General features: G+C 44.6%; 49 non-coding genes across 49 annotated transcripts; all 49 read right to left on the reverse strand.

Annotated features, from left to right (window-relative positions):
• Positions 1 to 138: 138 nt before the first annotated feature.
• trnag-gcc (transfer RNA glycine (anticodon GCC)) lies at positions 139 to 209 on the reverse strand. Its single transcript has one exon. It is a non-coding gene; the product is annotated as a tRNA-Gly (tRNA).
• A 116-nt stretch (positions 210 to 325) lies between these two features.
• On the reverse strand, positions 326 to 397 carry trnad-guc (transfer RNA aspartic acid (anticodon GUC)). The gene has a single exon. It is a non-coding gene; the product is annotated as a tRNA-Asp (tRNA).
• A 534-nt stretch (positions 398 to 931) lies between these two features.
• On the reverse strand, positions 932 to 1002 carry trnag-gcc (transfer RNA glycine (anticodon GCC)). The gene has a single exon. It is a non-coding gene; the product is annotated as a tRNA-Gly (tRNA).
• Positions 1003 to 1709: 707 nt separating this feature from the next.
• trnag-gcc (transfer RNA glycine (anticodon GCC)) lies at positions 1710 to 1780 on the reverse strand. Its single transcript has one exon. It is a non-coding gene; the product is annotated as a tRNA-Gly (tRNA).
• A 115-nt stretch (positions 1781 to 1895) lies between these two features.
• Positions 1896 to 1967, reverse strand: trnad-guc (transfer RNA aspartic acid (anticodon GUC)). The gene has a single exon. It is a non-coding gene; the product is annotated as a tRNA-Asp (tRNA).
• Positions 1968 to 2486: 519 nt separating this feature from the next.
• Positions 2487 to 2557, reverse strand: trnag-gcc (transfer RNA glycine (anticodon GCC)). The gene has a single exon. It is a non-coding gene; the product is annotated as a tRNA-Gly (tRNA).
• Positions 2558 to 2671: 114 nt separating this feature from the next.
• Positions 2672 to 2743, reverse strand: trnad-guc (transfer RNA aspartic acid (anticodon GUC)). Its single transcript has one exon. It is a non-coding gene; the product is annotated as a tRNA-Asp (tRNA).
• Positions 2744 to 3260: 517 nt separating this feature from the next.
• On the reverse strand, positions 3261 to 3331 carry trnag-gcc (transfer RNA glycine (anticodon GCC)). Its single transcript has one exon. It is a non-coding gene; the product is annotated as a tRNA-Gly (tRNA).
• Positions 3332 to 3446: 115 nt separating this feature from the next.
• On the reverse strand, positions 3447 to 3518 carry trnad-guc (transfer RNA aspartic acid (anticodon GUC)). Its single transcript has one exon. It is a non-coding gene; the product is annotated as a tRNA-Asp (tRNA).
• A 535-nt stretch (positions 3519 to 4053) lies between these two features.
• Positions 4054 to 4124, reverse strand: trnag-gcc (transfer RNA glycine (anticodon GCC)). The gene has a single exon. It is a non-coding gene; the product is annotated as a tRNA-Gly (tRNA).
• Positions 4125 to 4827: 703 nt separating this feature from the next.
• On the reverse strand, positions 4828 to 4898 carry trnag-gcc (transfer RNA glycine (anticodon GCC)). Its single transcript has one exon. It is a non-coding gene; the product is annotated as a tRNA-Gly (tRNA).
• Positions 4899 to 5623: 725 nt separating this feature from the next.
• trnag-gcc (transfer RNA glycine (anticodon GCC)) lies at positions 5624 to 5694 on the reverse strand. The gene has a single exon. It is a non-coding gene; the product is annotated as a tRNA-Gly (tRNA).
• Positions 5695 to 5808: 114 nt separating this feature from the next.
• Positions 5809 to 5881, reverse strand: trnad-guc (transfer RNA aspartic acid (anticodon GUC)). Its single transcript has one exon. It is a non-coding gene; the product is annotated as a tRNA-Asp (tRNA).
• Positions 5882 to 6417: 536 nt separating this feature from the next.
• Positions 6418 to 6488, reverse strand: trnag-gcc (transfer RNA glycine (anticodon GCC)). Its single transcript has one exon. It is a non-coding gene; the product is annotated as a tRNA-Gly (tRNA).
• Positions 6489 to 7191: 703 nt separating this feature from the next.
• On the reverse strand, positions 7192 to 7262 carry trnag-gcc (transfer RNA glycine (anticodon GCC)). The gene has a single exon. It is a non-coding gene; the product is annotated as a tRNA-Gly (tRNA).
• A 700-nt stretch (positions 7263 to 7962) lies between these two features.
• Positions 7963 to 8033, reverse strand: trnag-gcc (transfer RNA glycine (anticodon GCC)). Its single transcript has one exon. It is a non-coding gene; the product is annotated as a tRNA-Gly (tRNA).
• Positions 8034 to 8719: 686 nt separating this feature from the next.
• trnag-gcc (transfer RNA glycine (anticodon GCC)) lies at positions 8720 to 8790 on the reverse strand. Its single transcript has one exon. It is a non-coding gene; the product is annotated as a tRNA-Gly (tRNA).
• Positions 8791 to 8901: 111 nt separating this feature from the next.
• On the reverse strand, positions 8902 to 8974 carry trnad-guc (transfer RNA aspartic acid (anticodon GUC)). The gene has a single exon. It is a non-coding gene; the product is annotated as a tRNA-Asp (tRNA).
• A 543-nt stretch (positions 8975 to 9517) lies between these two features.
• Positions 9518 to 9588, reverse strand: trnag-gcc (transfer RNA glycine (anticodon GCC)). The gene has a single exon. It is a non-coding gene; the product is annotated as a tRNA-Gly (tRNA).
• Positions 9589 to 10310: 722 nt separating this feature from the next.
• Positions 10311 to 10381, reverse strand: trnag-gcc (transfer RNA glycine (anticodon GCC)). The gene has a single exon. It is a non-coding gene; the product is annotated as a tRNA-Gly (tRNA).
• A 718-nt stretch (positions 10382 to 11099) lies between these two features.
• On the reverse strand, positions 11100 to 11170 carry trnag-gcc (transfer RNA glycine (anticodon GCC)). The gene has a single exon. It is a non-coding gene; the product is annotated as a tRNA-Gly (tRNA).
• A 115-nt stretch (positions 11171 to 11285) lies between these two features.
• trnad-guc (transfer RNA aspartic acid (anticodon GUC)) lies at positions 11286 to 11357 on the reverse strand. The gene has a single exon. It is a non-coding gene; the product is annotated as a tRNA-Asp (tRNA).
• Positions 11358 to 11893: 536 nt separating this feature from the next.
• trnag-gcc (transfer RNA glycine (anticodon GCC)) lies at positions 11894 to 11964 on the reverse strand. Its single transcript has one exon. It is a non-coding gene; the product is annotated as a tRNA-Gly (tRNA).
• Positions 11965 to 12685: 721 nt separating this feature from the next.
• On the reverse strand, positions 12686 to 12756 carry trnag-gcc (transfer RNA glycine (anticodon GCC)). The gene has a single exon. It is a non-coding gene; the product is annotated as a tRNA-Gly (tRNA).
• Positions 12757 to 13476: 720 nt separating this feature from the next.
• trnag-gcc (transfer RNA glycine (anticodon GCC)) lies at positions 13477 to 13547 on the reverse strand. The gene has a single exon. It is a non-coding gene; the product is annotated as a tRNA-Gly (tRNA).
• A 112-nt stretch (positions 13548 to 13659) lies between these two features.
• Positions 13660 to 13731, reverse strand: trnad-guc (transfer RNA aspartic acid (anticodon GUC)). Its single transcript has one exon. It is a non-coding gene; the product is annotated as a tRNA-Asp (tRNA).
• Positions 13732 to 14266: 535 nt separating this feature from the next.
• Positions 14267 to 14337, reverse strand: trnag-gcc (transfer RNA glycine (anticodon GCC)). The gene has a single exon. It is a non-coding gene; the product is annotated as a tRNA-Gly (tRNA).
• Positions 14338 to 15058: 721 nt separating this feature from the next.
• Positions 15059 to 15129, reverse strand: trnag-gcc (transfer RNA glycine (anticodon GCC)). Its single transcript has one exon. It is a non-coding gene; the product is annotated as a tRNA-Gly (tRNA).
• A 721-nt stretch (positions 15130 to 15850) lies between these two features.
• Positions 15851 to 15921, reverse strand: trnag-gcc (transfer RNA glycine (anticodon GCC)). The gene has a single exon. It is a non-coding gene; the product is annotated as a tRNA-Gly (tRNA).
• A 723-nt stretch (positions 15922 to 16644) lies between these two features.
• Positions 16645 to 16715, reverse strand: trnag-gcc (transfer RNA glycine (anticodon GCC)). Its single transcript has one exon. It is a non-coding gene; the product is annotated as a tRNA-Gly (tRNA).
• A 116-nt stretch (positions 16716 to 16831) lies between these two features.
• Positions 16832 to 16903, reverse strand: trnad-guc (transfer RNA aspartic acid (anticodon GUC)). The gene has a single exon. It is a non-coding gene; the product is annotated as a tRNA-Asp (tRNA).
• Positions 16904 to 17439: 536 nt separating this feature from the next.
• trnag-gcc (transfer RNA glycine (anticodon GCC)) lies at positions 17440 to 17510 on the reverse strand. The gene has a single exon. It is a non-coding gene; the product is annotated as a tRNA-Gly (tRNA).
• A 720-nt stretch (positions 17511 to 18230) lies between these two features.
• trnag-gcc (transfer RNA glycine (anticodon GCC)) lies at positions 18231 to 18301 on the reverse strand. Its single transcript has one exon. It is a non-coding gene; the product is annotated as a tRNA-Gly (tRNA).
• A 112-nt stretch (positions 18302 to 18413) lies between these two features.
• trnad-guc (transfer RNA aspartic acid (anticodon GUC)) lies at positions 18414 to 18485 on the reverse strand. Its single transcript has one exon. It is a non-coding gene; the product is annotated as a tRNA-Asp (tRNA).
• A 536-nt stretch (positions 18486 to 19021) lies between these two features.
• On the reverse strand, positions 19022 to 19092 carry trnag-gcc (transfer RNA glycine (anticodon GCC)). Its single transcript has one exon. It is a non-coding gene; the product is annotated as a tRNA-Gly (tRNA).
• Positions 19093 to 19812: 720 nt separating this feature from the next.
• trnag-gcc (transfer RNA glycine (anticodon GCC)) lies at positions 19813 to 19883 on the reverse strand. The gene has a single exon. It is a non-coding gene; the product is annotated as a tRNA-Gly (tRNA).
• Positions 19884 to 19997: 114 nt separating this feature from the next.
• Positions 19998 to 20069, reverse strand: trnad-guc (transfer RNA aspartic acid (anticodon GUC)). The gene has a single exon. It is a non-coding gene; the product is annotated as a tRNA-Asp (tRNA).
• Positions 20070 to 20605: 536 nt separating this feature from the next.
• Positions 20606 to 20676, reverse strand: trnag-gcc (transfer RNA glycine (anticodon GCC)). The gene has a single exon. It is a non-coding gene; the product is annotated as a tRNA-Gly (tRNA).
• A 116-nt stretch (positions 20677 to 20792) lies between these two features.
• On the reverse strand, positions 20793 to 20865 carry trnad-guc (transfer RNA aspartic acid (anticodon GUC)). Its single transcript has one exon. It is a non-coding gene; the product is annotated as a tRNA-Asp (tRNA).
• A 536-nt stretch (positions 20866 to 21401) lies between these two features.
• trnag-gcc (transfer RNA glycine (anticodon GCC)) lies at positions 21402 to 21472 on the reverse strand. Its single transcript has one exon. It is a non-coding gene; the product is annotated as a tRNA-Gly (tRNA).
• A 722-nt stretch (positions 21473 to 22194) lies between these two features.
• On the reverse strand, positions 22195 to 22265 carry trnag-gcc (transfer RNA glycine (anticodon GCC)). Its single transcript has one exon. It is a non-coding gene; the product is annotated as a tRNA-Gly (tRNA).
• A 721-nt stretch (positions 22266 to 22986) lies between these two features.
• On the reverse strand, positions 22987 to 23057 carry trnag-gcc (transfer RNA glycine (anticodon GCC)). The gene has a single exon. It is a non-coding gene; the product is annotated as a tRNA-Gly (tRNA).
• A 115-nt stretch (positions 23058 to 23172) lies between these two features.
• trnad-guc (transfer RNA aspartic acid (anticodon GUC)) lies at positions 23173 to 23244 on the reverse strand. The gene has a single exon. It is a non-coding gene; the product is annotated as a tRNA-Asp (tRNA).
• A 535-nt stretch (positions 23245 to 23779) lies between these two features.
• On the reverse strand, positions 23780 to 23850 carry trnag-gcc (transfer RNA glycine (anticodon GCC)). Its single transcript has one exon. It is a non-coding gene; the product is annotated as a tRNA-Gly (tRNA).
• Positions 23851 to 24566: 716 nt separating this feature from the next.
• Positions 24567 to 24637, reverse strand: trnag-gcc (transfer RNA glycine (anticodon GCC)). The gene has a single exon. It is a non-coding gene; the product is annotated as a tRNA-Gly (tRNA).
• A 702-nt stretch (positions 24638 to 25339) lies between these two features.
• Positions 25340 to 25410, reverse strand: trnag-gcc (transfer RNA glycine (anticodon GCC)). Its single transcript has one exon. It is a non-coding gene; the product is annotated as a tRNA-Gly (tRNA).
• Positions 25411 to 25524: 114 nt separating this feature from the next.
• Positions 25525 to 25596, reverse strand: trnad-guc (transfer RNA aspartic acid (anticodon GUC)). The gene has a single exon. It is a non-coding gene; the product is annotated as a tRNA-Asp (tRNA).
• Positions 25597 to 26131: 535 nt separating this feature from the next.
• trnag-gcc (transfer RNA glycine (anticodon GCC)) lies at positions 26132 to 26202 on the reverse strand. Its single transcript has one exon. It is a non-coding gene; the product is annotated as a tRNA-Gly (tRNA).
• A 112-nt stretch (positions 26203 to 26314) lies between these two features.
• trnad-guc (transfer RNA aspartic acid (anticodon GUC)) lies at positions 26315 to 26386 on the reverse strand. Its single transcript has one exon. It is a non-coding gene; the product is annotated as a tRNA-Asp (tRNA).
• Positions 26387 to 27240: the final 854 nt, after the last annotated feature.

The following is a 27240-nucleotide window of genomic DNA, read 5'->3' on the forward strand; positions in this document are numbered from 1 at the left end:
GTGAAAGCAAACTCTGATTTATCAAGAGTCAGTTGAGATTTCGACCAAGACCAGAGATTTCTGTTGGCCTGGCAATCGAACACAGATTTATTCCTCAGGGGTTTGCATACTTCTCGAAATTACATGTTCAAAACATCCTGCATTGGCCGGGAATCGAACCCGGGCCTCCCGCGTGGCAGGCGAGAATTCTACCACTGAACAACCAATGCCTTGGAATACTGAGATAAGGCTGGAAATCGTATCATAAAGCTTGATCTCCAAGCATATTTTTTCGTTTTGTGGGCTCAGCTACATTGTTCACCCTAAAAAAAAAAAGCAGTCCTTTCTCCCCGTCGGGGAATTGAACCCCGGTCTCCCGCGTGACAGGCGGGGATACTCACCACTATACTAACGAGGAGCTGGTGTGTTGGACCTTTGAAAAAACGTGGAGTATTGGTACTAACCATAAGTTTGCAGTGTTGGGCTTTAACCCTTCTAACAAAAACATCTGTATAGACTGAATGGTTAGAGCTAGAAACTGCTGTGCCCCCTCTATGGAAAGCTGGGACTCTCACGAACACGTACATGCAATCGATTTCGCTCTATACCACTCACAGGCCACACAGTCATAGTTAGAAGGTGACGAGTTTGTGGGATGTCCCAGGACATTGTCACAAATGCCAAACTCAAGACAGTTGTCACTGACTAGTTGGTTTCTCGTTTCCCATTTAACAACTAAAGCCTTGCACAAAGTAAATCACATTTACAATGGATTCACCAAAGTCTCCTGAGAATGAGTAAATGTCCAAACTGAAAGTGAAAGCAAACTCTGATTTATCAAGAGTCAGTTGAGTTCGACCAAGACCAGAGATTTCTGTTGGCCTGGCAATCGAACACAGATGTATTCCTCAGGGGTTTGCATACTTCTCGAAATTACATGTTCAAAACATCCTGCATTGGCCGGGAATCGAACCCGGGCCTCCCGCGTGGCAGGCGAGAATTCTACCACTGAACAACCAATGCCTTGGAATACTGAGATAAGGCTGGAAATCGTATCATAAAGCTTGATCTCCAAGCATATTTTTCGTTTTGTGGGCTCAGCTACATTGTTCACCCTAAAAAAAAAAGCAGTCCTTTCTCCCCGTCGGGGAATTGAACCCGGTCTCCCGCGTGACAGGCGGGGATACTCACCACTATACTAACGAGGAGCTGGTGTGTTGGACCTTTGAAAAAACGTGGAGTATTGGTACTAACCATAAGTTTGCAGTGTTGGGCTTTAACCCTTCTAACAAAAACATCTGTATAGACTGAATGGTTAGAGCTAGAAACTGCTGTGCCCCCTCTATGGAAAGCTGGGACTCTCACGAACACGTACATGCAATCGATTTCGCTCTATACCACTCACAGGCCACACAGTCATAGTTAGAAGGTGACGAGTTTGTGGGATGTCCCAGGACATTGTCACAAATGCCAAACTCAAGACAGTTGTCACTGACTAGTTGGTTTCTTGTTTCCCATTTAACAACTAAAGCCTTGCACAAAGTAAATCACATTTACAATGGATTCACCAAAGTCTCCTGAGAATGAGTAAATGTCCAAACTGAAAGTGAAAGCAAACTCTGATTTATCAAGAGTCAGTTGAGTTGAGATTTCTGTTGGCCTGGCAATCGAACACAGATTTATTCCTCAGGGGTTTGCATACTTCTCGAAATTACATGTTCAAAACATCCTGCATTGGCCGGGAATCGAACCCGGGCCTCCCGCGTGGCAGGCGAGAATTCTACCACTGAACAACCAATGCCTTGGAATACTGAGATAAGGCTGGAAATCGTATCATAAAGCTTGATCTCCAAGCATATTTTTCGTTTTGTGGGCTCAGCTACATTGTTCACCCTAAAAAAAAAAAGCAGTCCTTTCTCCCCGTCGGGGAATTGAACCCCGGTCTCCCGCGTGACAGGCGGGGATACTCACCACTATACTAACGAGGAGCTGGTGTGTTGGACCTTTGAAAAAACGTGGAGTATTGGTACTAACCATAAGTTTGCAGTGTTGGGCTTTAACCCTTCTAACAAAAACATCTGTATAGACTGAATGGTTAGAGCTAGAAACTGCTGTGACCCCCCTCTATGGAAAGCTGGGACTCTCACAAACACGTACATGCAATCGATTTCGCTCTATACCACTCACAGGCCACACAGTCATAGTTAGAAGGTGACGAGTTTGTGGGATGTCCCAGGACATTGTCACAAATGCCAAACTCAAGACAGTTGTCACTGACTAGTTGGTTTCTCGTTTCCCATTTAACAACTAAAGCCTTGCACAAAGTAAATCACATTTACAATGGATTCACCAAAGTCTCCTGAGAATGAGTAAATGTCCAAACTGAAAGTGAAAGCAAACTCTGATTTATCAAGAGTCAGTTGAGATTTCTGTTGGCCTGGCAATCGAACACAGATTTATTCCTCAGGGGTTTGCATACTTCTCGAAATTACATGTTCAAAACATCCTGCATTGGCCGGGAATCGAACCCGGGCCTCCCGCGTGGCAGGCGAGAATTCTACCACTGAACAACCAATGCCTTGGAATACTGAGATAAGGCTGGAAATCGTATCATAAAGCTTGATCTCCAAGCATATTTTTCGTTTTGTGGGCTCAGCTACATTGTTCACCCTAAAAAAAAAAGCAGTCCTTTCTCCCCGTCGGGGAATTGAACCACGGTCTCCCGCGTGACAGGCGGGGATACTCACCACTATACTAACGAGGAGCTGGTGTGTTGGACCTTTGAAAAAACGTGGAGTATTGGTACTAACCATAAGTTTGCAGTGTTGGGCTTTAACCCTTCTAACAAAAACATCTGTATAGACTGAATGGTTAGAGCTAGAAACTGCTGTGCCCCCTCTATGGAAAGCTGGGACTCTCACGAACACGTACATGCAATCGATTTCGCTCTATACCACTCACAGGCCACACAGTCATAGTTAGAAGGTGACGAGTTTGTGGGATGTCCCAGGACATTGTCACAAAAGCCAAACTCAAGACAGTTGTCACTGACTAGTTGGTTTCTCGTTTCCCATTTAACAACTAAAGCCTTGCACAAAGTAAATCACATTTACAATGGATTCACCAAAGTCTCCTGAGAATGAGTAAATGTCCAAACTGAAAGTGAAAGCAAACTCTGATTTATCAAGAGTCAGTTGAGATTTCTGTTGGCCTGGCAATCGAACACAGATTTATTCCTCAGGGGTTTGCATACTTCTCGAAATTACATGTTCAAAACATCCTGCATTGGCCGGGAATCGAACCCGGGCCTCCCGCGTGGCAGGCGAGAATTCTACCACTGAACAACCAATGCCTTGGAATACTGAGATAAGGCTGGAAATCGTATCATAAAGCTTGATCTCCAAGCATATTTTTTCGTTTTGTGGGCTCAGCTACATTGTTCACCCTAAAAAAAAAAGCAGTCCTTTCTCCCCGTCGGGGAATTGAACCCCGGTCTCCCGCGTGACAGGCGGGGATACTCACCACTATACTAACGAGGAGCTGGTGTGTTGGACCTTTGAAAAAACGTGGAGTATTGGTACTAACCATAAGTTTGCAGTGTTGGGCTTTAACCCTTCTAACAAAAACATCTGTATAGACTGAATGGTTAGAGCTAGAAAACTGCTGTGACCCCTCTATGGAAAGCTGGGACTCTCACAAACACGTACATGCAATCGATTTCGCTCTATACCACTCACAGGCCACACAGTCATAGTTAGAAGGTGACGAGTTTGTGGGATGTCCCAGGACATTGTCACAAATGCCAAACTCAAGACAGTTGTCACTGACTAGTTGGTTTCTCGTTTCCCATTTAACAACTAAAGCCTTGCACAAAGTAAATCACATTTACAATGGATTCACCAAAGTCTCCTGAGAATGAGTAAATGTCCAAACTGAAAGTGAAAGCAAACTCTGATTTATCAAGAGTCAGTTCAGTTCGACCAAGACCAGAGATTTCTGTTGGCCTGGCAATCGAACACAGATTTATTCCTCAGGGGTTTGCATACTTCTCGAAATTACATGTTCAAAACATCCTGCATTGGCCGGGAATCGAACCCGGGCCTCCCGCGTGGCAGGCGAGAATTCTACCACTGAACAACCAATGCCTTGGAATACTGAGATAAGGCTGGAAATCGTATCATAAAGCTTGATCTCCAAGCATATTTTTCGTTTTGTGGGCTCAGCTACATTGTTCACCCTAAAAAAAAAAGCAGTCCTTTCTCCCCGTCGGGAATTGAACCCGGTCTCCCGCGTGACAGGCGGGGATACTCACCACTATACTAACGAGGAGCTGGTGTGTTGGACCTTTGAAAAAACGTGGAGTATTGGTACTAACCATAAGTTTGCAGTGTTGGGCTTTAACCCTTCTAACAAAAACATCTGTATAGACTGAATGGTTAGAGCTAGAAACACTGTGACCCCTCTATGGAAAGCTGGGACTCTCACAAACACGTACATGCAATCGATTTCCTCTATACCACTCACAGGCCACACAGTCATAGTTAGAAGGTGACGAGTTTGTGGGATGTCCCAGGACATTGTCACAAATGCCAAACTCAAGACAGTTGTCACTGACTAGTTGGTTTCTTGTTTCCCATTTAACAACTAAAGCCTTGCACAAAGTAAATCACATTTACAATGGATTCACCAAAGTCTCCTGAGAATGAGTAAATGTCCAAACTGAAAGTGAAAGCAAACTCTGATTTATCAGAGTCAGTTCAGTTGAGATTTCTGTTGGCCTGGCAATCGAACACAGATTTATTCCTCAGGGGTTTGCATACTTCTCGAAATTACATGTTCAAAACATCCTGCATTGGCCGGGAATCGAACCCGGGCCTCCCGCGTGGCAGGCGAGAATTCTACCACTGAACAACCAATGCCTTGGAATACTGAGATAAGGCTGGAAATCGTATCATAAAGCTTGATCTCCAAGCATATTTTTCGTTTTGTGGGCTCAGCTACATTGTTCACCCTAAAAAAAAAAAAAAGCAGTCCTTTCTCCCCGTCGGGGAATTGAACCCGGTCTCCCGCGTGACAGGCGGGGATACTCACCACTATACTAACGAGGAGCTGGTGTGTTGGACCTTTGAAAAAACGTGGAGTATTGGTACTAACCATAAGTTTGCAGTGTTGGGCTTTAACCCTTCTAACAAAAACATCTGTATAGACTGAATGGTTAGAGCTAGAAACTGCTGTGACCCCTCTATGGAAAGCTGGGACTCTCACAAACACGTACATGCAATCGATTTCGCTCTATACCACTCACAGGCCACACAGTCATAGTTAGAAGGTGACGAGTTTGTGGGATGTCCCAGGACATTGTCACAAATGCCAAACTCAAGACAGTTGTCACTGACTAGTTGGTTTCTCGTTTCCCATTTAACAACTAAAGCCTTGCACAAAGTAAATCACATTTACAATGGATTCACCAAAGTCTCCTGAGAATGAGTAAATGTCCAAACTGAAAGTGAAAGCAAACTCTGATTTATCAAGAGTCAGTTGAGATTTCGACCAAGACCAGAGATTTCTGTTGGCCTGGCAATCGAACACAGATGTATTCCTCAGGGGTTTGCATACTTCTCGAAATTACATGTTCAAAACATCCTGCATTGGCCGGGAATCGAACCCGGGCCTCCCGCGTGGCAGGCGAGAATTCTACCACTGAACAACCAATGCCTTGGAATACTGAGATAAGGCTGGAAATCGTATCATAAAGCTTGATCTCCAAGCATATTTTTCGTTTTGTGGGCTCAGCTACATTGTTCACCCTAAAAAAAAAAAAGCAGTCCTTTCTCCCGTCGGGGAATTGAACCCCGGTCTCCCGCGTGACAGGCGGGGATACTCACCACTATACTAACGAGGAGCTGGTGTGTTGGACCTTTGAAAAAACGTGGAGTATTGGTACTAACCATAAGTTTGCAGTGTTGGGCTTTAACCCTTCTAACAAAAACATCTGTATAGACTGAATGGTTAGAGCTAGAAACTGCTGTGCCCCCTCTATGGAAAGCTGGGACTCTCACGAACACGTACATGCAATCGATTTCGCTCTATACCACTCACAGGCCACACAGTCATAGTTAGAAGGTGACGAGTTTGTGGGATGTCCCAGGACATTGTCACAAATGCCAAACTCAAGACAGTTGTCACTGACTAGTTGGTTTCTCGTTTCCCATTTAACAACTAAAGCCTTGCACAAAGTAAATCACATTTACAATGGATTCACCAAAGTCTCCTGAGAATGAGTAAATGTCCAAACTGAAAGTGAAAGCAAACTCTGATTTATCAAGAGTCAGTTGAGATTTCGACCAAGACCAGAGATTTCTGTTGGCCTGGCAATCGAACACAGATGTATTCCTCAGGGGTTTGCATACTTCTCGAAATTACATGTTCAAAACATCCTGCATTGGCCGGGAATCGAACCCGGGCCTCCCGCGTGGCAGGCGAGAATTCTACCACTGAACAACCAATGCCTTGGAATACTGAGATAAGGCTGGAAATCGTATCATAAAGCTTGATCTCCAAGCATATTTTTTCGTTTTGTGGGCTCAGCTACATTGTTCACCCTAAAAAAAAAAAGCAGTCCTTTCTCCCCGTCGGGGAATTGAACCCGGTCTCCCGCGTGACAGGCGGGGATACTCACCACTATACTAACGAGGAGCTGGTGTGTTGGACCTTTGAAAAACGTGGAGTATTGGTACTAACCATAAGTTTGCAGTGTTGGGCTTTAACCCTTCTAACAAAAACATCTGTATAGACTGAATGGTTAGAGCTAGAAAGCACTGTGACCCCTCTATGGAAAGCTGGGACTCTCACGAACACGTACATGCAATCGATTTCGCTCTATACCACTCACAGGCCACACAGTCATAGTTAGAAGGTGACGAGTTTGTGGGATGTCCCAGGACATTGTCACAAAAGCCAAACTCAAGACAGTTGTCACTGACTAGTTGGTTTCTCGTTTCCCATTTAACAACTAAAGCCTTGCACAAAGTAAATCACATTTACAATGGATTCACCAAAGTCTCCTGAGAATGAGTAAATGTCCAAACTGAAAGTGAAAGCAAACTCTGATTTATCAAGAGTCAGTTGAGATTTCTGTTGGCCTGGCAATCGAACACAGATTTATTCCTCAGGGGTTTGCATACTTCTCGAAATTACATGTTCAAAACATCCTGCATTGGCCGGGAATCGAACCCGGGCCTCCCGCGTGGCAGGCGAGAATTCTACCACTGAACAACCAATGCCTTGGAATACTGAGATATGGCTGGAAATCGTATCATAAAGCTTCATCTCCAAGCATATTTTTCCATTTGTGGGCTCAGCTACATTGTTCACCCTAAAAAAAGCAGTGCTTTCTCCCAGTCTGGGAATTGAACCCCGGTGTCCCGCGTGACAGGCGGGGATACTCACCACTATACTAACGAGGAGCTGGTGTGTTGGACCTTTGAAAAAACGTGGAGTATTGGTACTAACCATAAGTTTGCAGTGTTGGGCTTTAACCCTTCTAACAAAAACATCTGTATAGACTGAATGGTTAGAGCTAGAAAGCACTGTGACCCCTCTATGGAAAGCTGGGACTGTCACAAACACGTACATGTAATCGATTTCGCTCTATACCACTCACAGGCCACACAGTCATAGTTAGAAGGTGACGAGTTTGTGGGATGTCCCAGGACATTGTCACAAATGCCAAACTCAAGACAGTTGTCACTGACTAGTTGGTTTCTCGTTTCCCATTTAACAACTAAAGCCTTGCACAAAGTAAATCACATTTACAATGGATTCACCAAAGTCTCCTGAGAATGAGTAAATGTCCAAACTGAAAGTGAAAGCAAACTCTGATTTATCAAGAGTCAGTTGAGATTTCTGTTGGCCTGGCAATCGAACACAGATGTATTCCTCAGGGGTTTGCATACTTCTCGAAATTACATGTTCAAAACATCCTGCATTGGCCGGGAATCGAACCCGGGCCTCCCGCGTGGCAGGCGAGAATTCTACCACTGAACAACCAATGCCTTGGAATACTGAGATAAGGCTGGAAATCGTATCATAAAGCTTGATCTCCAAGCATATTTTTTCGTTTTGTGGGCTCAGCTACATTGTTCACCCTAAAAAAAAAAGCAGTCCTTTCTCCCCGGTCTCCCGCGTGACAGGCGGGGATACTCACCACTATACTAACGAGGAGCTGGTGTGTTGGACCTTTGAAAAAACGTGGAGTATTGGTACTAACCATAAGTTTGCAGTGTTGGGCTTTAACCCTTCTAACAAAAACATCTGTATAGACTGAATGGTTAGAGCTAGAAACTGCTGTGCCCCCTCTATGGAAAGCTGGGACTCTCACGAACACGTACATGCAATCGATTTCGCTCTATACCACTCACAGGCCACACAGTCATAGTTAGAAGGTGACGAGTTTGTGGGATGTCCCAGGACATTGTCACAAATGCCAAACTCAAGACAGTTGTCACTGACTAGTTGGTTTCTCGTTTCCCATTTAACAACTAAAGCCTTGCACAAAGTAAATCACATTTACAATGGATTCACCAAAGTCTCCTGAGAATGAGTAAATGTCCAAACTGAAAGTGAAAGCAAACTCTGATTTATCAAGAGTCAGTTGAGATTTCTGTTGGCCTGGCAATCGAACACAGATGTATTCCTCAGGGGTTTGCATACTTCTCGAAATTACATGTTCAAAACATCCTGCATTGGCCGGGAATCGAACCCGGGCCTCCCGCGTGGCAGGCGAGAATTCTACCACTGAACAACCAATGCCTTGGAATACTGAGATAAGGCTGGAAATCGTATCATAAAGCTTGATCTCCAAGCATATTTTTCGTTTTGTGGGCTCAGCTACATTGTTCACCCTAAAAAAAAAGCAGTCCTTTCTCCCGTCGGGGAATTGAACCCCGGTCTCCCGCGTGACAGGCGGGGATACTCACCACTATACTAACGAGGAGCTGGTGTGTTGGACCTTTGAAAAAACGTGGAGTATTGGTACTAACCATAAGTTTGCAGTGTTGGGCTTTAACCCTTCTAACAAAAACATCTGTATAGACTGAATGGTTAGAGCTAGAAACTGCTGTGACCCCTCTATGGAAAGCTGGGACTCTCACGAACACGTACATGCAATCGATTTCGCTCTATACCACTCACAGGCCACACAGTCATAGTTAGAAGGTGACGAGTTTGTGGGATGTCCCAGGACATTGTCACAAATGCCAAACTCAAGACAGTTGTCACTGACTAGTTGGTTTCTCGTTTCCCATTTAACAACTAAAGCCTTGCACAAAGTAAATCACATTTACAATGGATTCACCAAAGTCTCCTGAGAATGAGTAAATGTCCAAACTGAAAGTGAAAGCAAACTCTGATTTATCAAGAGTCAGTTGAGATTTGAGATTTCGACCAAGACCAGAGATTTCTGTTGGCCTGGCAATCGAACACAGATGTATTCCTCAGGGGTTTGCATACTTCTCGAAATTACATGTTCAAAACATCCTGCATTGGCCGGGAATCGAACCCGGGCCTCCCGCGTGGCAGGCGAGAATTCTACCACTGAACAACCAATGCCTTGGAATACTGAGATAAGGCTGGAAATCGTATCATAAAGCTTGATCTCCAAGCATATTTTTCGTTTTGTGGGCTCAGCTACATTGTTCACCCTAAAAAAAAAAAAGCAGTCCTTTCTCCCGTCGGGGAATTGAACCCGGTCTCCCGCGTGACAGGCGGGGATACTCACCACTATACTAACGAGGAGCTGGTGTGTTGGACCTTTGAAAAAACGTGGAGTATTGGTACTAACCATAAGTTTGCAGTGTTGGGCTTTAACCCTTCTAACAAAAACATCTGTATAGACTGAATGGTTAGAGCTAGAAACTGCTGTGCCCCCTCTATGGAAAGCTGGGACTCTCACGAACACGTACATGCAATCGATTTCGCTCTATACCACTCACAGGCCACACAGTCATAGTTAGAAGGTGACGAGTTTGTGGGATGTCCCAGGACATTGTCACAAATGCCAAACTCAAGACAGTTGTCACTGACTAGTTGGTTTCTCGTTTCCCATTTAACAACTAAAGCCTTGCACAAAGTAAATCACATTTACAATGGATTCACCAAAGTCTCCTGAGAATGAGTAAATGTCCAAACTGAAAGTGAAAGCAAACTCTGATTTATCAAGAGTCAGTTGAGATTTCGACCAAGACCAGAGATTTCTGTTGGCCTGGCAATCGAACACAGATGTATTCCTCAGGGGTTTGCATACTTCTCGAAATTACATGTTCAAAACATCCTGCATTGGCCGGGAATCGAACCCGGGCCTCCCGCGTGGCAGGCGAGAATTCTACCACTGAACAACCAATGCCTTGGAATACTGAGATAAGGCTGGAAATCGTATCATAAAGCTTCATCTCCAAGCATATTTTTCCATTTGTGGGCTCAGCTACATTGTTCACCCTAAAAAAAGCAGTGCTTTCTCCCAGTCTGGGAATTGAACCCGGTCTCCCGCGTGACAGGCGGGGATACTCACCACTATACTAACGAGGAGCTGGTGTGTTGGACCTTTGAAAAAACGTGGAGTATTGGTACTAACCATAAGTTTGCAGTGTTGGGCTTTAACCCTTCTAACAAAAACATCTGTATAGACTGAATGGTTAGAGCTAGAAACTGCTGTGACCCCTCTATGGAAAGCTGGGACTCTCACGAACACGTACATGCAATCGATTTCGCTCTATACCACTCACAGGCCACACAGTCATAGTTAGAAGGTGACGAGTTTGTGGGATGTCCCAGGACATTGTCACAAATGCCAAACTCAAGACAGTTGTCACTGACTAGTTGGTTTCTCGTTTCCCATTTAACAACTAAAGCCTTGCACAAAGTAAATCACATTTACAATGGATTCACCAAAGTCTCCTGAGAATGAGTAAATGTCCAAACTGAAAGTGAAAGCAAACTCTGATTTATCAAGAGTCAGTTGAGATTTCGACCAAGACCAGAGATTTCTGTTGGCCTGGCAATCGAACACAGATGTATTCCTCAGGGGTTTGCATACTTCTCGAAATTACATGTTCAAAACATCCTGCATTGGCCGGGAATCGAACCCGGGCCTCCCGCGTGGCAGGCGAGAATTCTACCACTGAACAACCAATGCCTTGGAATACTGAGATAAGGCTGGAAATCGTATCATAAAGCTTGATCTCCAAGCATATTTTTTCGTTTTGTGGGCTCAGCTACATTGTTCACCCTAAAAAAAAAAGCAGTCCTTTCTCCCCGTCGGGGAATTGAACCCCGGTCTCCCGCGTGACAGGCGGGGATACTCACCACTATACTAACGAGGAGCTGGTGTGTTGGACCTTTGAAAAAACGTGGAGTATTGGTACTAACCATAAGTTTGCAGTGTTGGGCTTTAACCCTTCTAACAAAAACATCTGTATAGACTGAATGGTTAGAGCTAGAAACTGCTGTGCCCCCTCTATGGAAAGCTGGGACTCTCACGAACACGTACATGCAATCGATTTCGCTCTATACCACTCACAGGCCACACAGTCATAGTTAGAAGGTGACGAGTTTGTGGGATGTCCCAGGACATTGTCACAAATGCCAAACTCAAGACAGTTGTCACTGACTAGTTGGTTTCTCGTTTCCCATTTAACAACTAAAGCCTTGCACAAAGTAAATCACATTTACAATGGATTCACCAAAGTCTCCTGAGAATGAGTAAATGTCCAAACTGAAAGTGAAAGCAAACTCTGATTTATCAAGAGTCAGTTGAGATTTCGACCAAGACCAGAGATTTCTGTTGGCCTGGCAATCGAACACAGATGTATTCCTCAGGGGTTTGCATACTTCTCGAAATTACATGTTCAAAACATCCTGCATTGGCCGGGAATCGAACCCGGGCCTCCCGCGTGGCAGGCGAGAATTCTACCACTGAACAACCAATGCCTTGGAATACTGAGATAGGCTGGAAATCGTATCATAAAGCTTGATCTCCAAGCATATTTTTCGTTTTGTGGGCTCAGCTACATTGTTCACCCTAAAAAAAAAAAGCAGTCCTTTCTCCCCGTCGGGGAATTGAACCCGGTCTCCCGCGTGACAGGCGGGGATACTCACCACTATACTAACGAGGAGCTGGTGTGTTGGACCTTTGAAAAAACGTGGAGTATTGGTACTAACCATAAGTTTGCAGTGTTGGGCTTTAACCCTTCTAACAAAAACATCTGTATAGACTGAATGGTTAGAGCTAGAAAGCACTGTGACCCCTCTATGGAAAGCTGGGACTCTCACGAACACGTACATGCAATCGATTTCGCTCTATACCACTCACAGGCCACACAGTCATAGTTAGAAGGTGACGAGTTTGTGGGATGTCCCAGGACATTGTCACAAATGCCAAACTCAAGACAGTTGTCACTGACTAGTTGGTTTCTCGTTTCCCATTTAACAACTAAAGCCTTGCACAAAGTAAATCACATTTACAATGGATTCACCAAAGTCTCCTGAGAATGAGTAAATGTCCAAACTGAAAGTGAAAGCAAACTCTGATTTATCAAGAGTCAGTTGAGATTTCGACCAAGACCAGAGATTTCTGTTGGCCTGGCAATCGAACACAGATGTATTCCTCAGGGGTTTGCATACTTCTCGAAATTACATGTTCAAAACATCCTGCATTGGCCGGGAATCGAACCCGGGCCTCCCGCGTGGCAGGCGAGAATTCTACCACTGAACAACCAATGCCTTGGAATACTGAGATAAGGCTGGAAATCGTATCATAAAGCTTGATCTCCAAGCATATTTTTCGTTTTGTGGGCTCAGCTACATTGTTCACCCTAAAAAAAAAAGCAGTCCTTTCTCCCGTCGGGGAATTGAACCCGGTCTCCCGCGTGACAGGCGGGGATACTCACCACTATACTAACGAGGAGCTGGTGTGTTGGACCTTTGAAAAAACGTGGAGTATTGGTACTAACCATAAGTTTGCAGTGTTGGGCTTTAACCCTTCTAACAAAAACATCTGTATAGACTGAATGGTTAGAGCTAGAAAGCACTGTGACCCCTCTATGGAAAGCTGGGACTCTCACGAACACGTACATGCAATCGATTTCGCTCTATACCACTCACAGGCCACACAGTCATAGTTAGAAGGTGACGAGTTTGTGGGATGTCCCAGGACATTGTCACAAATGCCAAACTCAAGACAGTTGTCACTGACTAGTTGGTTTCTCGTTTCCCATTTAACAACTAAAGCCTTGCACAAAGTAAATCACATTTACAATGGATTCACCAAAGTCTCCTGAGAATGAGTAAATGTCCAAACTGAAAGTGAAAGCAAACTCTGATTTATCAAGAGTCAGTTGAGATTTCGACCAAGACCAGAGATTTCTGTTGGCCTGGCAATCGAACACAGATGTATTCCTCAGGGGTTTGCATACTTCTCGAAATTACATGTTCAAAACATCCTGCATTGGCCGGGAATCGAACCCGGGCCTCCCGCGTGGCAGGCGAGAATTCTACCACTGAACAACCAATGCCTTGGAATACTGAGATAAGGCTGGAAATCGTATCATAAAGCTTCATCTCCAAGCATATTTTTCCATTTGTGGGCTCAGCTACATTGTTCACCCTAAAAAAAAGCAGTCCTTTCTCCCCGTCGGGGAATTGAACCCCGGTCTCCCGCGTGACAGGCGGGGATACTCACCACTATACTAACGAGGAGCTGGTGTGTTGGACCTTTGAAAAAACGTGGAGTATTGGTACTAACCATAAGTTTGCAGTGTTGGGCTTTAACCCTTCTAACAAAAACATCTGTATAGACTGAATGGTTAGAGCTAGAAACACTGTGACCCCTCTATGGAAAGCTGGGACTCTCACGAACACGTACATGCAATCGATTTCGCTCTATACCACTCACAGGCCACACAGTCATAGTTAGAAGGTGACGAGTTTGTGGGATGTCCCAGGACATTGTCACAAATGCCAAACTCAAGACAGTTGTCACTGACTAGTTGGTTTCTCGTTTCCCATTTAACAACTAAAGCCTTGCACAAAGTAAATCACATTTACAATGGATTCACCAAAGTCTCCTGAGAATGAGTAAATGTCCAAACTGAAAGTGAAAGCAAACTCTGATTTATCAAGAGTCAGTTGAGATTTCGACCAAGACCAGAGATTTCTGTTGGCCTGGCAATCGAACACAGATGTATTCCTCAGGGGTTTGCATACTTCTCGAAATTACATGTTCAAAACATCCTGCATTGGCCGGGAATCGAACCCGGGCCTCCCGCGTGGCAGGCGAGAATTCTACCACTGAACAACCAATGCCTTGGAATACTGAGATAAGGCTGGAAATCGTATCATAAAGCTTGATCTCCAAGCATATTTTTTTTTGTGGGCTCAGCTACATTGTTCACCCTAAAAAAAAAAAAAGCAGTCCTTTCTCCCGTCGGGAATTGAACCCCGGTCTCCCGCGTGACAGGCGGGGATACTCACCACTATACTAACGAGGAGCTGGTGTGTTGGACCTTTGAAAAAACGTGGAGTATTGGTACTAACCATAAGTTTGCAGTGTTGGGCTTTAACCCTTCTAACAAAAACATCTGTATAGACTGAATGGTTAGAGCTAGAAACTGCTGTGCCCCCTCTATGGAAAGCTGGGACTCTCACGAACACGTACATGCAATCGATTTCGCTCTATACCACTCACAGGCCACACAGTCATAGTTAGAAGGTGACGAGTTTGTGGGATGTCCCAGGACATTGTCACAAATGCCAAACTCAAGACAGTTGTCACTGACTAGTTGGTTTCTCGTTTCCCATTTAACAACTAAAGCCTTGCACAAAGTAAATCACATTTACAATGGATTCACCAAAGTCTCCTGAGAATGAGTAAATGTCCAAACTGAAAGTGAAAGCAAACTCTGATTTATCAAGAGTCAGTTGAGATTTCGACCAAGACCAGAGATTTCTGTTGGCCTGGCAATCGAACACAGATGTATTCCTCAGGGGTTTGCATACTTCTCGAAATTACATGTTCAAAACATCCTGCATTGGCCGGGAATCGAACCCGGGCCTCCCGCGTGGCAGGCGAGAATTCTACCACTGAACAACCAATGCCTTGGAATACTGAGATAAGGCTGGAAATCGTATCATAAAGCTTGATCTCCAAGCATATTTTTCGTTTTGTGGGCTCAGCTACATTGTTCACCCTAAAAAAAAAAAAAGCAGTCCTTTCTCCCGTCGGGAATTGAACCCGGTCTCCCGCGTGACAGGCGGGGATACTCACCACTATACTAACGAGGAGCTGGTGTGTTGGACCTTTGAAAAAACGTGGAGTATTGGTACTAACCATAAGTTTGCAGTGTTGGGCTTTAACCCTTCTAACAAAAACATCTGTATAGACTGAATGGTTAGAGCTAGAAACACTGTGACCCCTCTATGGAAAGCTGGGACTCTCACGAACACGTACATGCAATCGATTTCGCTCTATACCACTCACAGGCCACACAGTCATAGTTAGAAGGTGACGAGTTTGTGGGATGTCCCAGGACATTGTCACAAATGCCAAACTCAAGACAGTTGTCACTGACTAGTTGGTTTCTCGTTTCCCATTTAACAACTAAAGCCTTGCACAAAGTAAATCACATTTACAATGGATTCACCAAAGTCTCCTGAGAATGAGTAAATGTCCAAACTGAAAGTGAAAGCAAACTCTGATTTATCAAGAGTCAGTTGAGATTTCGACCAAGACCAGAGATTTCTGTTGGCCTGGCAATCGAACACAGATGTATTCCTCAGGGGTTTGCATACTTCTCGAAATTACATGTTCAAAACATCCTGCATTGGCCGGGAATCGAACCCGGGCCTCCCGCGTGGCAGGCGAGAATTCTACCACTGAACAACCAATGCCTTGGAATACTGAGATAAGGCTGGAAATCGTATCATAAAGCTTGATCTCCAAGCATATTTTTTCGTTTTGTGGGCTCAGCTACATTGTTCACCCTAAAAAAAAAAGCAGTCCTTTCTCCCAGTCGGGGGAATTGAACCCCGGTCTCCCGCGTGACAGGCGGGGATACTCACCACTATACTAACGAGGAGCTGGTGTGTTGGACCTTTGAAAAAACGTGGAGTATTGGTACTAACCATAAGTTTGCAGTGTTGGGCTTTAACCCTTCTAACAAAAACATCTGTATAGACTGAATGGTTAGAGCTAGAAACACTGTGACCCCTCTATGGAAAGCTGGGACTCTCACGAACACGTACATGCAATCGATTTCGCTCTATACCACTCACAGGCCACACAGTCATAGTTAGAAGGTGACGAGTTTGTGGGATGTCCCAGGACATTGTCACAAATGCCAAACTCAAGACAGTTGTCACTGACTAGTTGGTTTCTCGTTTCCCATTTAACAACTAAAGCCTTGCACAAAGTAAATCACATTTACAATGGATTCACCAAAGTCTCCTGAGAATGAGTAAATGTCCAAACTGAAAGTGAAAGCAAACTCTGATTTATCAAGAGTCAGTTGAGATTTCGACCAAGACCAGAGATTTCTGTTGGCCTGGCAATCGAACACAGATGTATTCCTCAGGGGTTTGCATACTTCTCGAAATTACATGTTCAAAACATCCTGCATTGGCCGGGAATCGAACCCGGGCCTCCCGCGTGGCAGGCGAGAATTCTACCACTGAACAACCAATGCCTTGGAATACTGAGATAAGGCTGGAAATCGTATCATAAAGCTTGATCTCCAAGCATATTTTTTCGTTTTGTGGGCTCAGCTACATTGTTCACCCTAAAAAAAAAAAGCAGTCCTTTCTCCCCGTCGGGGAATTGAACCCCGGTCTCCCGCGTGACAGGCGGGGATACTCACCACTATACTAACGAGGAGCTGGTGTGTTGGACCTTTGAAAAAACGTGGAGTATTGGTACTAACCATAAGTTTGCAGTGTTGGGCTTTAACCCTTCTAACAAAAACATCTGTATAGACTGAATGGTTAGAGCTAGAAAGCACTGTGACCCCTCTATGGAAAGCTGGGACTCTCACGAACACGTACATGCAATCGATTTCGCTCTATACCACTCACAGGCCACACAGTCATAGTTAGAAGGTGACGAGTTTGTGGGATGTCCCAGGACATTGTCACAAATGCCAAACTCAAGACAGTTGTCACTGACTAGTTGGTTTCTCGTTTCCCATTTAACAACTAAAGCCTTGCACAAAGTAAATCACATTTACAATGGATTCACCAAAGTCTCCTGAGAATGAGTAAATGTCCAAACTGAAAGTGAAAGCAAACTCTGATTTATCAAGAGTCAGTTGAGATTTCGACCAAGACCAGAGATTTCTGTTGGCCTGGCAATCGAACACAGATGTATTCCTCAGGGGTTTGCATACTTCTCGAAATTACATGTTCAAAACATCCTGCATTGGCCGGGAATCGAACCCGGGCCTCCCGCGTGGCAGGCGAGAATTCTACCACTGAACAACCAATGCCTTGGAATACTGAGATAAGGCTGGAAATCGTATCATAAAGCTTGATCTCCAAGCATATTTTTCGTTTTGTGGGCTCAGCTACATTGTTCACCCTAAAAAAAAAAGCAGTCCTTTCTCCCCGTCGGGAATTGAACCCCGGTCTCCCGCGTGACAGGCGGGGATACTCACCACTATACTAACGAGGAGCTGGTGTGTTGGACCTTTGAAAAAACGTGGAGTATTGGTACTAACCATAAGTTTGCAGTGTTGGGCTTTAACCCTTCTAACAAAAACATCTGTATAGACTGAATGGTTAGAGCTAGAAACACTGTGACCCCTCTATGGAAAGCTGGGACTCTCACGAACACGTACATGCAATCGATTTCGCTCTATACCACTCACAGGCCACACAGTCATAGTTAGAAGGTGACGAGTTTGTGGGATGTCCCAGGACATTGTCACAAATGCCAAACTCAAGACAGTTGTCACTGACTAGTTGGTTTCTCGTTTCCCATTTAACAACTAAAGCCTTGCACAAAGTAAATCACATTTACAATGGATTCACCAAAGTCTCCTGAGAATGAGTAAATGTCCAAACTGAAAGTGAAAGCAAACTCTGATTTATCAAGAGTCAGTTGAGATTTCGACCAAGACCAGAGATTTCTGTTGGCCTGGCAATCGAACACAGATGTATTCCTCAGGGGTTTGCATACTTCTCGAAATTACATGTTCAAAACATCCTGCATTGGCCGGGAATCGAACCCGGGCCTCCCGCGTGGCAGGCGAGAATTCTACCACTGAACAACCAATGCCTTGGAATACTGAGATAAGGCTGGAAATCGTATCATAAAGCTTGATCTCCAAGCATATTTTTCCTTTTGTGGGCTCAGCTACATTGTTCACCCTAAAAAAAAGCAGTCCTTTCTCCCCGTCGGGGAATTGAACCCCGGTCTCCCGCGTGACAGGCGGGGATACTCACCACTATACTAACGAGGAGCTGGTGTGTTGGACCTTTGAAAAAACGTGGAGTATTGGTACTAACCATAAGTTTGCAGTGTTGGGCTTTAACCCTTCTAACAAAAACATCTGTATAGACTGAATGGTTAGAGCTAGAAAGCACTGTGACCCCTCTATGGAAAGCTGGGACTCTCACGAACACGTACATGCAATCGATTTCGCTCTATACCACTCACAGGCCACACAGTCATAGTTAGAAGGTGACGAGTTTGTGGGATGTCCCAGGACATTGTCACAAATGCCAAACTCAAGACAGTTGTCACTGACTAGTTGGTTTCTCGTTTCCCATTTAACAACTAAAGCCTTGCACAAAGTAAATCACATTTACAATGGATTCACCAAAGTCTCCTGAGAATGAGTAAATGTCCAAACTGAAAGTGAAAGCAAACTCTGATTTATCAAGAGTCAGTTGAGATTTCGACCAAGACCAGAGATTTCTGTTGGCCTGGCAATCGAACACAGATGTATTCCTCAGGGGTTTGCATACTTCTCGAAATTACATGTTCAAAACATCCTGCATTGGCCGGGAATCGAACCCGGGCCTCCCGCGTGGCAGGCGAGAATTCTACCACTGAACAACCAATGCCTTGGAATACTGAGATAAGGCTGGAAATCGTATCATAAAGCTTGATCTCCAAGCATATTTTTTCGTTTTGTGGGCTCAGCTACATTGTTCACCCTAAAAAAAAAAGCAGTCCTTTCTCCCCGTCGGGAATTGAACCCCGGTCTCCCGCGTGACAGGCGGGGATACTCACCACTATACTAACGAGGAGCTGGTGTGTTGGACCTTTGAAAAAACGTGGAGTATTGGTACTAACCATAAGTTTGCAGTGTTGGGCTTTAACCCTTCTAACAAAAACATCTGTATAGACTGAATGGTTAGAGCTAGAAACACTGTGACCCCTCTATGGAAAGCTGGGACTCTCACGAACACGTACATGCAATCGATTTCGCTCTATACCACTCACAGGCCACACAGTCATAGTTAGAAGGTGACGAGTTTGTGGGATGTCCCAGGACATTGTCACAAATGCCAAACTCAAGACAGTTGTCACTGACTAGTTGGTTTCTCGTTTCCCATTTAACAACTAAAGCCTTGCACAAAGTAAATCACATTTACAATGGATTCACCAAAGTCTCCTGAGAATGAGTAAATGTCCAAACTGAAAGTGAAAGCAAACTCTGATTTATCAAGAGTCAGTTGAGATTTGACCAAGACCAGAGATTTCTGTTGGCCTGGCAATCGAACACAGATGTATTCCTCAGGGGTTTGCATACTTCTCGAAATTACATGTTCAAAACATCCTGCATTGGCCGGGAATCGAACCCGGGCCTCCCGCGTGGCAGGCGAGAATTCTACCACTGAACAACCAATGCCTTGGAATACTGAGATAAGGCTGGAAATCGTATCATAAAGCTTGATCTCCAAGCATATTTTTCGTTTTGTGGGCTCAGCTACATTGTTCACCCTAAAAAAAAAAGCAGTCCTTTCTCCCCGTCGGGGAATTGAACCCCGGTCTCCCGCGTGACAGGCGGGGATACTCACCACTATACTAACGAGGAGCTGGTGTGTTGGACCTTTGAAAAAACGTGGAGTATTGGTACTAACCATAAGTTTGCAGTGTTGGGCTTTAACCCTTCTAACAAAAACATCTGTATAGACTGAATGGTTAGAGCTAGAAAGCACTGTGACCCCTCTATGGAAAGCTGGGACTCTCACGAACACGTACATGCAATCGATTTCGCTCTATACCACTCACAGGCCACACAGTCATAGTTAGAAGGTGACGAGTTTGTGGGATGTCCCAGGACATTGTCACAAATGCCAAACTCAAGACAGTTGTCACTGACTAGTTGGTTTCTCGTTTCCCATTTAACAACTAAAGCCTTGCACAAAGTAAATCACATTTACAATGGATTCACCAAAGTCTCCTGAGAATGAGTAAATGTCCAAACTGAAAGTGAAAGCAAACTCTGATTTATCAAGAGTCAGTTGAGATTTCGACCAAGACCAGAGATTTCTGTTGGCCTGGCAATCGAACACAGATGTATTCCTCAGGGGTTTGCATACTTCTCGAAATTACATGTTCAAAACATCCTGCATTGGCCGGGAATCGAACCCGGGCCTCCCGCGTGGCAGGCGAGAATTCTACCACTGAACAACCAATGCCTTGGAATACTGAGATAAGGCTGGAAATCGTATCATAAAGCTTGATCTCCAAGCATATTTTTTTCGTTTTGTGGGCTCAGCTACATTGTTCACCCTAAAAAAAAAAAAGCAGTCCTTTCTCCCGTCGGGGAATTGAACCCCGGTCTCCCGCGTGACAGGCGGGGATACTCACCACTATACTAACGAGGAGCTGGTGTGTTGGACCTTTGAAAAAACGTGGAGTATTGGTACTAACCATAAGTTTGCAGTGTTGGGCTTTAACCCTTCTAACAAAAACATCTGTATAGACTGAATGGTTAGAGCTAGAAAGCACTGTGACCCCTCTATGGAAAGCTGGGACTCTCACGAACACGTACATGCAATCGATTTCGCTCTATACCACTCACAGGCCACACAGTCATAGTTAGAAGGTGACGAGTTTGTGGGATGTCCCAGGACATTGTCACAAATGCCAAACTCAAGACAGTTGTCACTGACTAGTTGGTTTCTCGTTTCCCATTTAACAACTAAAGCCTTGCACAAAGTAAATCACATTTACAATGGATTCACCAAAGTCTCCTGAGAATGAGTAAATGTCCAAACTGAAAGTGAAAGCAAACTCTGATTTATCAAGAGTCAGTTGAGATTTCGACCAAGACCAGAGATTTCTGTTGGCCTGGCAATCGAACACAGATGTATTCCTCAGGGGTTTGCATACTTCTCGAAATTACATGTTCAAAACATCCTGCATTGGCCGGGAATCGAACCCGGGCCTCCCGCGTGGCAGGCGAGAATTCTACCACTGAACAACCAATGCCTTGGAATACTGAGATAAGGCTGGAAATCGTATCATAAAGCTTGATCTCCAAGCATATTTTTTCGTTTTGTGGGCTCAGCTACATTGTTCACCCTAAAAAAAAAAGCAGTCCTTTCTCCCCGTCGGGAATTGAACCCCGGTCTCCCGCGTGACAGGCGGGGATACTCACCACTATACTAACGAGGAGCTGGTGTGTTGGACCTTTGAAAAAACGTGGAGTATTGGTACTAACCATAAGTTTGCAGTGTTGGGCTTTAACCCTTCTAACAAAAACATCTGTATAGACTGAATGGTTAGAGCTAGAAAGCACTGTGACCCCTCTATGGAAAGCTGGGACTCTCACGAACACGTACATGCAATCGATTTCGCTCTATACCACTCACAGGCCACACAGTCATAGTTAGAAGGTGACGAGTTTGTGGGATGTCCCAGGACATTGTCACAAATGCCAAACTCAAGACAGTTGTCACTGACTAGTTGGTTTCTCGTTTCCCATTTAACAACTAAAGCCTTGCACAAAGTAAATCACATTTACAATGGATTCACCAAAGTCTCCTGAGAATGAGTAAATGTCCAAACTGAAAGTGAAAGCAAACTCTGATTTATCAAGAGTCAGTTGAGATTTCGACCAAGACCAGAGATTTCTGTTGGCCTGGCAATCGAACACAGATGTATTCCTCAGGGGTTTGCATACTTCTCGAAATTACATGTTCAAAACATCCTGCATTGGCCGGGAATCGAACCCGGGCCTCCCGCGTGGCAGGCGAGAATTCTACCACTGAACAACCAATGCCTTGGAATACTGAGATAAGGCTGGAAATCGTATCAAAAGCTTGATCTCCAAGCATATTTTTTCGTTTTGTGGGCTCAGCTACATTGTTCACCCTAAAAAAAAAAGCAGTCCTTTCTCCCCGTCGGGAATTGAACCCCGGTCTCCCGCGTGACAGGCGGGGATACTCACCACTATACTAACGAGGAGCTGGTGTGTTGGACCTTTGAAAAAACGTGGAGTATTGGTACTAACCATAAGTTTGCAGTGTTGGGCTTTAACCCTTCTAACAAAAACATCTGTATAGACTGAATGGTTAGAGCTAGAAAGCACTGTGACCCCTCTATGGAAAGCTGGGACTCTCACGAACACGTACATGCAATCGATTTCGCTCTATACCACTCACAGGCCACACAGTCATAGTTAGAAGGTGACGAGTTTGTGGGATGTCCCAGGACATTGTCACAAATGCCAAACTCAAGACAGTTGTCACTGACTAGTTGGTTTCTCGTTTCCCATTTAACAACTAAAGCCTTGCACAAAGTAAATCACATTTACAATGGATTCACCAAAGTCTCCTGAGAATGAGTAAATGTCCAAACTGAAAGTGAAAGCAAACTCTGATTTATCAAGAGTCAGTTGAGATTTCGACCAAGACCAGAGATTTCTGTTGGCCTGGCAATCGAACACAGATGTATTCCTCAGGGGTTTGCATACTTCTCGAAATTACATGTTCAAAACATCCTGCATTGGCCGGGAATCGAACCCGGGCCTCCCGCGTGGCAGGCGAGAATTCTACCACTGAACAACCAATGCCTTGGAATACTGAGATAAGGCTGGAAATCGTATCATAAAGCTTGATCTCCAAGCATATTTTTTCGTTTTGTGGGCTCAGCTACATTGTTCACCCTAAAAAAAAAAGCAGTCCTTTCTCCCCGTCGGGGAATTGAACCCCGGTCTCCCGCGTGACAGGCGGGGATACTCACCACTATACTAACGAGGAGCTGGTGTGTTGGACCTTTGAAAAAACGTGGAGTATTGGTACTAACCATAAGTTTGCAGTGTTGGGCTTTAACCCTTCTAACAAAAACATCTGTATAGACTGAATGGTTAGAGCTAGAAACACTGTGACCCCTCTATGGAAAGCTGGGACTCTCACGAACACGTACATGCAATCGATTTCGCTCTATACCACTCACAGGCCACACAGTCATAGTTAGAAGGTGACGAGTTTGTGGGATGTCCCAGGACATTGTCACAAATGCCAAACTCAAGACAGTTGTCACTGACTAGTTGGTTTCTCGTTTCCCATTTAACAACTAAAGCCTTGCACAAAGTAAATCACATTTACAATGGATTCACCAAAGTCTCCTGAGAATGAGTAAATGTCCAAACTGAAAGTGAAAGCAAACTCTGATTTATCAAGAGTCAGTTGAGATTTCGACCAAGACCAGAGATTTCTGTTGGCCTGGCAATCGAACACAGATGTATTCCTCAGGGGTTTGCATACTTCTCGAAATTACATGTTCAAAACATCCTGCATTGGCCGGGAATCGAACCCGGGCCTCCCGCGTGGCAGGCGAGAATTCTACCACTGAACAACCAATGCCTTGGAATACTGAGATAAGGCTGGAAATCGTATCATAAAGCTTGATCTCCAAGCATATTTTTCGTTTTGTGGGCTCAGCTACATTGTTCACCCTAAAAAAAAGCAGTCCTTTCTCCCCGTCGGGGAATTGAACCCGGTCTCCCGCGTGACAGGCGGGGATACTCACCACTATACTAACGAGGAGCTGGTGTGTTGGACCTTTGAAAAAACGTGGAGTATTGGTACTAACCATAAGTTTGCAGTGTTGGGCTTTAACCCTTCTAACAAAAACATCTGTATAGACTGAATGGTTAGAGCTAGAAACACTGTGACCCCTCTATGGAAAGCTGGGACTCTCACGAACACGTACATGCAATCGATTTCGCTCTATACCACTCACAGGCCACACAGTCATAGTTAGAAGGTGACGAGTTTGTGGGATGTCCCAGGACATTGTCACAAATGCCAAACTCAAGACAGTTGTCACTGACTAGTTGGTTTCTCGTTTCCCATTTAACAACTAAAGCCTTGCACAAAGTAAATCACATTTACAATGGATTCACCAAAGTCTCCTGAGAATGAGTAAATGTCCAAACTGAAAGTGAAAGCAAACTCTGATTTATCAAGAGTCAGTTGAGTTCGACCAAGACCAGAGATTTCTGTTGGCCTGGCAATCGAACACAGATTTATTCCTCAGGGGTTTGCATACTTCTCGAAATTACATGTTCAAAACATCCTGCATTGGCCGGGAATCGAACCCGGGCCTCCCGCGTGGCAGGCGAGAATTCTACCACTGAACAACCAATGCCTTGGAATACTGAGATAAGGCTGGAAATCGTATCATAAAGCTTGATCTCCAAGCATATTTTTTCGTTTTGTGGGCTCAGCTACATTGTTCACCCTAAAAAAAAAAGCAGTCCTTTCTCCCCGTCGGGGAATTGAACCCGGTCTCCCGCGTGACAGGCGGGGATACTCACCACTATACTAACGAGGAGCTGGTGTGTTGGACCTTTGAAAAACGTGGAGTATTGGTACTAACCATAAGTTTGCAGTGTTGGGCTTTAACCCTTCTAACAAAAACATCTGTATAGACTGAATGGTTAGAGCTAGAAAGCACTGTGACCCCTCTATGGAAAGCTGGGACTCTCACGAACACGTACATGCAATCGATTTCGCTCTATACCACTCACAGGCCACACAGTCATAGTTAGAAGGTGACGAGTTTGTGGGATGTCCCAGGACATTGTCACAAATGCCAAACTCAAGACAGTTGTCACTGACTAGTTGGTTTCTCGTTTCCCATTTAACAACTAAAGCCTTGCACAAAGTAAATCACATTTACAATGGATTCACCAAAGTCTCCTGAGAATGAGTAAATGTCCAAACTGAAAGTGAAAGCAAACTCTGATTTATCAAGAGTCAGTTGAGATTTCTGTTGGCCTGGCAATCGAACACAGATGTATTCCTCAGGGGTTTGCATACTTCTCGAAATTACATGTTCAAAACATCCTGCATTGGCCGGGAATCGAACCCGGGCCTCCCGCGTGGCAGGCGAGAATTCTACCACTGAACAACCAATGCCTTGGAATACTGAGATAAGGCTGGAAATCGTATCATAAAGCTTGATCTCCAAGCATATTTTTCGTTTTGTGGGCTCAGCTACATTGTTCACCCTAAAAAAAAAAGCAGTCCTTTCTCCCCGTCGGGGAATTGAACCCCGGTCTCCCGCGTGACAGGCGGGGATACTCACCACTATACTAACGAGGAGCTGGTGTGTTGGACCTTTGAAAAAACGTGGAGTATTGGTACTAACCATAAGTTTGCAGTGTTGGGCTTTAACCCTTCTAACAAAAACATCTGTATAGACTGAATGGTTAGAGCTAGAAACACTGTGACCCCTCTATGGAAAGCTGGGACTCTCACGAACACGTACATGCAATCGATTTCGCTCTATACCACTCACAGGCCACACAGTCATAGTTAGAAGGTGACGAGTTTGTGGGATGTCCCAGGACATTGTCACAAATGCCAAACTCAAGACAGTTGTCACTGACTAGTTGGTTTCTCGTTTCCCATTTAACAACTAAAGCCTTGCACAAAGTAAATCACATTTACAATGGATTCACCAAAGTCTCCTGAGAATGAGTAAATGTCCAAACTGAAAGTGAAAGCAAACTCTGATTTATCAAGAGTCAGTTGAGATTTCGACCAAGACCAGAGATTTCTGTTGGCCTGGCAATCGAACACAGATTTATTCCTCAGGGGTTTGCATACTTCTCGAAATTACATGTTCAAAACATCCTGCATTGGCCGGGAATCGAACCCGGGCCTCCCGCGTGGCAGGCGAGAATTCTACCACTGAACAACCAATGCCTTGGAATACTGAGATAAGGCTGGAAATCGTATCATAAAGCTTGATCTCCAAGCATATTTTTCGTTTTGTGGGCTCAGCTACATTGTTCACCCTAAAAAAAAGCAGTCCTTTCTCCCCGTCGGGGAATTGAACCCCGGTCTCCCGCGTGACAGGCGGGGATACTCACCACTATACTAACGAGGAGCTGGTGTGTTGGACCTTTGAAAAAACGTGGAGTATTGGTACTAACCATAAGTTTGCAGTGTTGGGCTTTAACCCTTCTAACAAAAACATCTGTATAGACTGAATGGTTAGAGCTAGAAACTGTGACCCCTCTATGGAAAGCTGGGACTCTCACGAACACGTACATGCAATCGATTTCGCTCTATACCACTCACAGGCCACACAGTCATAGTTAGAAGGTGACGAGTTTGTGGGATGTCCCAGGACATTGTCACAAATGCCAAACTCAAGACAGTTGTCACTGACTAGTTGGTTTCTCGTTTCCCATTTAACAACTAAAGCCTTGCACAAAGTAAATCACATTTACAATGGATTCACCAAAGTCTCCTGAGAATGAGTAAATGTCCAAACTGAAAGTGAAAGCAAACTCTGATTTATCAAGAGTCAGTTGAGATTTCGACCAAGACCAGAGATTTCTGTTGGCCTGGCAATCGAACACAGATTTATTCCTCAGGGGTTTGCATACTTCTCGAAATTACATGTTCAAAACATCCTGCATTGGCGGGAATCGAACCCGGGCCTCCCGCGTGGCAGGCGAGAATTCTACCACTGAACAACCAATGCCTTGGAATACTGAGATAAGGCTGGAAATCGTATCATAAAGCTTGATCTCCAAGCATATTTTTCGTTTTGTGGGCTCAGCTACATTGTTCACCCTAAAAAAAAGCAGTCCTTTCTCCCCGTCGGGGAATTGAACCCGGTCTCCCGCGTGACAGGCGGGGATACTCACCACTATACTAACGAGGAGCTGGTGTGTTGGACCTTTGAAAAAACGTGGAGTATTGGTACTAACCATAAGTTTGCAGTGTTGGGCT

This window comes from Oncorhynchus nerka, linkage group LG19, assembly GCF_034236695.1.
Source record: "Oncorhynchus nerka isolate Pitt River linkage group LG19, Oner_Uvic_2.0, whole genome shotgun sequence".
In the NCBI taxonomy this organism is placed as follows: Eukaryota; Metazoa; Chordata; class Actinopteri; order Salmoniformes; family Salmonidae; genus Oncorhynchus; species Oncorhynchus nerka.